The following is a 7,594-nucleotide window of genomic DNA, read 5'->3' as shown; positions in this document are numbered from 1 at the left end:
AAAACCTTAAAACGAAGGTGAATAATTCTGGAAAGAATATTGAGTACATTTCAATACATATATGCCTCGTATATGCCATGATGCAGCTCTTTTGTTACGTTCTGAGAGAAGAATTATGTCATCAGACACCTACGGAGCTTTTTATTCATCCTGCTCCTAACGAACAAGTAAATGGACACTACCAATATGAAGCGGATCTTTTGTTACGTTCTGAGAAAAGGATTACGTCGTTGGACGTCGACGGAGCTTTTTATTATTGCTGCTTTCGGAGAAGTTGTTTTGAGTTTGCTGACTATGTCTTGTTAGTTTCTTAGCTAGTGTAACACACTACTAAACTGTCTTTGTACTTCTATTTTATTGTTTTGTGTTGTATTGTGTGTGCGACAGTTGTGTGTGATTAAATCGTCTTAAGCGCAATACAAGTGCCTTGTTATATGTGCTTTGTTATATGTTTGAACAAGGGGATTTATTCTAAATTCACACGTAACATATGCTATAAACAGACAAATTAGTCCCCCCCCAACTATTATTTTTTTAATAGCTCTATACACCTGTCATTTAGAACCCACAAAGCTCTCGTCCTTTCCACCTGTGTAATCCATTTTTCACAACGAACCGGGTGTTTTGGAAAATTGTGAAGAGTGAATCCATCCTCCCGAGGGTTCGAGCAAAATCCAGCAATACAACGAGCCGACATTTTGGCGAACACGCAGATAAAAACAGCTACTTTCCTGCCGGTAAAACAGGTATAAAGACACAAACCAACCAATGTGGGTATCTGCAAGAAAAACGTAATTTCCTGGTTCTTCTCCAACACAAATGCCTGGAGAGGATTTTCATGCCGGGAGATCCAAAAATCCATATACGACAACATCATGATGTGTGGTAAAAAAAAAAAAAAAAAAAGGATGGGTCCATTCCGTCTGCCTTTGTTAAATTAAAAACAAACTAAAAATCATGGTTTCTGTGTCAGTAGCCCTTTAAAAACAGCTGGATTGAAGGTGTAGAACCATCTCAGTGATCAGAAGAAATAGGCAGCACCAGAGTTAAACATGATTGGCACAGGAATGGGTCTGAATGCTTATGGCTGCAAAAGTCCCAACAAATCTTGTTTTGTCTGTCTGTTGTCTGTTGTGTCTTCTTCTTTTCCTTTCGGCTTGTCACGTTACGGGTCGCCACAGCGTGTCATCTTTTGCCATCTTAGCCGATCTTCTGCATCTTCCTCTCTAACCCCAACTGGCCTCATGTCTTCCCTCACCACATCCATAAACCTTCTCTTTGGTCTTCCTCTCGCCCTTTTGTCTGCCAGCTCCATCCTGAGCACCCTTCCACCAATATACTCACTTTCTCGCCTCTGAACATGTCCAAACCATCGAAGTCTGCTCTCTCGAACCTTGTCAGCAAAACATCCAACTTTGGCTGTCCCTCTAATGAGCTCATTTCTAATCCTATTCAGCCTGTTCACACCAAGTGAGAACCTCAACATCTTCATTTCTGCCACCTCCAGTTCTGCTTCCTGCTGTTTCTTCAGTGCCACCATCTGTAATCCATACACTGTGGCCAGCCTCACCAATTTTTTCTAGACTTTGTCCTTCATCCTAGCAAAGACTCTTCTGTCAAATAACACACCAGAGACCTTCTGCCAGCTGTTCCAACCTGCTTGGACCCGTTTCTTCACTTCCTTACCACACTCACCATTACTCTTAATTGTTGACCCTAAATATTTGAAGTCGTCCACCCTCGCTATCTCTTCTCCCTGTCGCCTCACTCTTCCCCCTCCAATTTTCTCATTCACGCACATATATTCTGTTTTACTTCGGCTAATCTTCATTCCTCTCCTTTCCAGTGCATGTCTCCATCTTTCTAATTGTTCCTCTGCATGCTCCCTGCTTTCACTGCATATCATAATATCATCTGCGAACATCATGGTCCAAGGGGATTCCAGTCTAACCTCATCTGTCAGCCTATCCATTACCACTGCAAACAGGAAGGGGCTCAGAGCTGATCCCTGATGCAGTCCCACCTCCACCTTAAATTCCTCTGTCACACCTAAGGCACGCCTCACCATTGTTCTGCTGCCATCATACATGTCCTGTACTATTTTAACATACTTCTCTGCCACACCAGACTTACGCATGCAGTACCACAGTTCCTCTCTTGGTACTCTGTCATATGCTTTCTCTAGATCTACAAAGACACAATGTAGCTCCTTCTGACCTTCTCTGTACTTTTCCAATAGCATCCTCAAGGCAAATAATGCATCTGTGGTACTCTTTCTAGGCATGAAACCATACTGTTGCTCGCAGATACTTACTTCTGTCCTGAGTCTAGCCTCCACTACTCTTTCCCATAACTTCATTGTGTGGCTCATCAACTTTCTTCCCCTATAGTTCCCACAGCTCTGAACATCCCCTTTGTTCTTAAAAATGGGAACTGGAACACTTTTCCTCCATTCTTCAGGCATCTTTTTGTCCGCCAGTATTCTGTTGAATAAGTTGGTCAAAAACTCCACAGGCATCTCTCCAAATTGCTTCCATACCTCTACCGGTATGTCATCAGGACCAAGTGCCTTTCCATTTTTCATCCTTTGTAGTGCCTTTCTGACTTCCCCCTTACTAATCATTGCCACTTCGTGGTCCTTCACACTTGCCTCTTCAACTCTTCCTTCTCTCTCATTTTCTTCATTCATCAACTTCTCAAAGTATTCTTTCCATTTATTTAGCACACTACTGGCACCAGTCAACGCATTTCCATCTCTATCCTTAATCACCCTTACCTGCAGCACATCCTTTCCATCTCTATCCCTCTGTCTGGCCAACCTGTAGAGATCCTTTTCTCCTTCTTTCCTGTCCAACCTGGTGTACATGTCTTCATATGCCTCTTGTTTAGCCTTTTCCAGCTCTACCTTTGCCCTATGTCCCATCTCGATGTACTCCTTTCCCCTCTTCTCAGTCCTCTCACTGTCCCACTTCTTCTTCGCTAATTTCTTTCCTTGTATGACTCCCTGTATTTTGGGGTTCCTCCACCAAGTCTCCTTCTCCCCTTTCCTACCAAAAGACACACCAAGTACTCTCCTGCCTGTCTCTCTAATTACCTTGGCTGTCGTAGTCCAGTCTTCCGGGAGCTTCTGCTGTCCATCGAGAGACTGTCTCACCTCTTTCCAAAAGGCCGCACAACATTCTTCCTTTCTCAGCTTCCACCACATGGTTCTCTGCTCTACATTTGTCTTTTTAATTTTCCTACCCACCACCAGAGTCATCCTACACACTACCATCCTATGCTGTCGAGCTACACTCTCCCCTACCACTACTTTACAGTCAGTAACATCCTTCAGATTACGTCGTCTGCACAAAATATAATCCACCTGCGTGCTTCTACCTCCACTCTTGTAGGTCACGCAATGTTCCTCCCTCTTATGGAAATAAGTGTTCACTACAGCCATCTCCATCCTTTTTGCAAAGTCCACCACCATCTGTCCCTCAAAGTTCCTTTCCTGGATGCCCTACTTACCCATCACTTCTTCATCGCCCCTGTTTCCTTTACCAATATGTCCACTACAATCTGCACCAATCACAACTCTCTCGCTGTCTGGGATGCTCAGAACTACTTCATCTAGTTCCTTCCAGAATTTCTCTTTCAACTCTAGGTCACATCCGACCTGTGGGGCATAGCCGCTAACCACATTATACATAACACGCTCAATTTCAAATTTTAGTCTCATCACTCGATCTGATACTCTTTTCACCTCCAAGACATTCTTAGTCAGCTCTTCCTTTAAAATAACCCCTACTCCATTTCTCTTCCCATCTACTCTGTGGTAGAATAATTTAAACCCTGCTCCTAAACTTCTAGCCTTACTACCTTTCCACCTGCTCTCTTGGATGCACAGAATATCAACCTTTCTCCTAATCATCATGTCAACCAACTCCTGAGCTTTTCCTGTCATAGTCCCAACATTCAAAGTCCCTACACTCACTTGTAGGCTCTGTGAATTCCTCTTTTTCTTCTGACGATGGATCCGGTTTCCTCCTCTTCTTTGTCTTCGACCCACAGTAGCTGGATTTCCACCGAAGCCCTGCAAGTTAGCAGTGCCGGGGGCGGGCGTTGTTAACCCGGGCCACCACCGATCCGGTATGGGATTCTTTAGATGAACGCTCATATTTGTTTGGCACAGTTTTTACGCCGGATGCCCTTCCTGACGCTACCCTCTGCATTTATCCGGGCTTGGGACCGGCCTACAGATTGCACTGGTTTGTGCCCCCATAGGGCTGCATTGTCTGTTGTCTGTTGTATGATGGAAAAATATGAGCTTAAATGAATTCAGGAAATGGCTTAAAAATAATAGAGTCAATCATTTAAGTGAATCAATACTTTCCATACCCATTGTATACATGTGCAAAATGTATCATGCCTTTCGGGAAATTTCTGTTGTGCAAAATTGATATTATAGTGTGTGTGGTAACGTTAATGGATCTTGATTTCTTTATGAATATTTCGGGAGCTTTGCTAAGGTCTGAACTTGGTGTGTCCAATCCAATGAATCCTTGTACATAATTTCTAACATTAATCATTTGGAGTCATGCAGTCAAATGAAATATAAGTTAACTATAATATGTGGATTGCTATGCTAAGTTCTGAAGTTTTTTTATGGCAGTCATTAATAAGTGGTACAAATTCAACATGATCCTGCTTTCATTCATGCATTTGTCATTGTTTCAATTGGTGTCAAAAATGTTAACCATCAATTTGGAAATTTCTGAGTCGCATCCATAGGAGCAACTCCTTTTTATATTTCAACTCAGCCTTCCTGCCATTTTGTAAATGGCCAAGACAAAATTAAACTTTCAAAAATGTTTTTATTTCATGTATTCAAGATCAAAATCATTTTGTGATTTACATAACATTATCAGAACTTTTGAATCTAATCAAAAACTGACTGGAAACCAATGTTTTCATGGGTGAGTATTTCATCAACCAAGAGCACATATGCTCATTGGTGTAAAAAAAAATGTGTGAAGACCTTAAAATTGGAGTGATATGCTCGGACCTCTTTGTTCTGGTCAGAACCCAAGATGCAACATTCTGTACGAGCTCCAGCTGTTTAATGCACTTTTTGGGGAGTCCAGTCAGACGACCATTAGAATAGTCAAATCTACTTGAGATAAAAGGATGGATGTGGTTCTCCTGGTCTGTTTGAAACATGAAACTCTCAATATTTTTTCAGATCATAAAGTGATGTTTTAGATATTGATTTGATTTGACTGTTGAAATGGTGGAACAACTGGTTAGGCCATGGATGGATGGATTTTTACATTCTCTCTCATATTTTAAAAGTAAAAAATTAAGACAACTCCAACATTAATCATCTTTTCAGTTTCTAAGGAGACAACAGGATTACAACCTGCACAGAAATCCTTATCATATAGGCCAGGGGTGTCCAGACTTTTTTAAAAGAAGATCAACTTTTCAAGCAGCCAGCCTCTCGTGATCAATCGTGAGTGAGCTTGGGGGGCTGGCATCTTTTTTTTTTTTTTTTTTTTTTTTTAGAATGACCAATGATGAAATCGAATGACCAAGCCACAAAGATCTACCCACTACAAAAATGCAAAACATATTTATTTTTAAGTATATTGAGGATTCTTTATGTGTAAATGTATGTTTGTTTGTATCACCGCATGAGCCAATATTGCATAACACAACATAGTGAACCATAAACATTTTTTGTAACTATCTGAGTTCACATTGATGATCACTAAACACCATATGAATGAAAATGCACACCTGGGCTGTGTCACTCACGTCAGTCAATTAGTCCAACTGCAGTGAGAAACACTCACAATAGCCGATGTCCTTCCACACACAAGCCTTGGCTTCACAGCATCGTGTAACTGTACTCCTTTACAGGTGTAGAGATTTTATTGAAGATAATATTTCCCCCTTATTTTTTATTTTCACCCACACCACCCATGCATCATGACTACATGCCAACCACGACCCATTCACCACCGCATATCCTTTTGGACTCCAATTTTTCGGATTATGAGGAAGACCTAAATTTATATGACCGGGTGCCTGATTCTGACTCGGACAATGAATGTGAATTTACCCTGATGAGTCGCGATGAGTTTGTTTCGCAGTCCCGCGCCTCCAGCTCCCAAGTGGCTTCGCCCTGTGAGTCCAAGTCCTTTTCCTCTAACCCTTTTTGGGGAACCCATTGGGCCATCTATCTGGGTCCTCTGCGTGGCGGCCAGAGGAGACGCCCAAGCAGGGTGCCCCCTTGTGGCCCCCAGTGCGTGGTGACCAAGACACCGCCATTGGCCATCCCCTTCTCGCTGGCGACCGAGCCTCAGCCGACCGCTCCAGCGGTGACCAAGCCAGTGGACCCGGAGCTGATGGCGAAACTTCCAGTCCAGAGGAAGGAGGGGACTCGAAGATGACGAGGACTTCGCTAAATTCAGGCGGAAATAGAGTGGCAGAGTGCCGAATTTAAGGTCCTCACGGATCAGGTTCGGCGGGAATTAGATAACCGGCCGAGCTACACCCACGTCATTGTTGCTACAGACTCACTGCTGACCCACGCTCACGCCACGGTGGCAACCGACCCCTTACCGAGCCAGATCCACGTCGTGGTAGCCACACATTCGCTCCCGATCCAGGCTCATGTCGTGGTGGCGACAGATCTCCTGGTGAAGCACGCTCACACCGCAGTAGCAACAGGCCCACTGTCACGCCACACCCACGTCACGGTGGCAACGACTTCCTGACCAATCACGCTCATGCCAAGGTAGCGACCGACCTGTTTCAGAACCAAGCTCACATTGCAGGTGGCAACAGAACCGCTGCCATGACACACGATCCCCGGCCATCTCATGACCACGTCCTGGGAGGTCTTCGTCTGGAGCCATCGCCTGCTCCTGTCTGGTTCCTGCTTCACCTTTGAGTTCCTCCTCCGGGCTGACTTCCTGACCTGCTCGACCAGACTCCTCGCTTTGGGTGGCCTGGGAAACCACCAGACAGACTGGAGTTGGGGGGTTTGTGCTCTTCCCCGGGCCCACTTCCGCCATCCCCTGGTCATGTTTTTGTTTTGGTTTTTGTTTTTTTCGCATCTGGGATCCACGCCTTAAATGGGAGGTTATGTCATGAGCAAGGCTTGGCCACTGCCAAGAGGGGCATTGCCACGCTACTGCTCTGGGTGGTGACACCTGTCACTGCTCACAGCTGTTTCACATTGGGACTGTAATTAGACAGGCTTTCAAGTTGGAGTTTTTGTCACTGGCATTTGCCAGTCCGCTGCCTTGCGTTAGTGAGTTTGCACTGTGTTACCGTGCGAACACTACTTCTGAAATAAAACCCACTGGATATTATGCCTTTGCCTCGGAGTCCTGCATTTGGGTCTTCTACCGCACCGATGGCTCGTGACAGTCCAAAAATGCCGTAACACATTTCACTACACTGGCAGATGAGGCAAGCACACTTCAAAAATGAGATTGTGAAAAAAAAAGGATGCCGTATGAAAGGGATACGTTTTTGTCTTCTTTACTCCAGCATCCATATTCATGTTTGATAAGATTTCTTAAGCAAGGGCTTAAAATAG

Source organism: Syngnathoides biaculeatus, chromosome 12 (assembly GCF_019802595.1).
Source record: "Syngnathoides biaculeatus isolate LvHL_M chromosome 12, ASM1980259v1, whole genome shotgun sequence".
NCBI classification, from domain to species: domain Eukaryota; kingdom Metazoa; phylum Chordata; class Actinopteri; order Syngnathiformes; family Syngnathidae; genus Syngnathoides; species Syngnathoides biaculeatus.
This window is presented reverse-complemented; position numbering follows the sequence as displayed.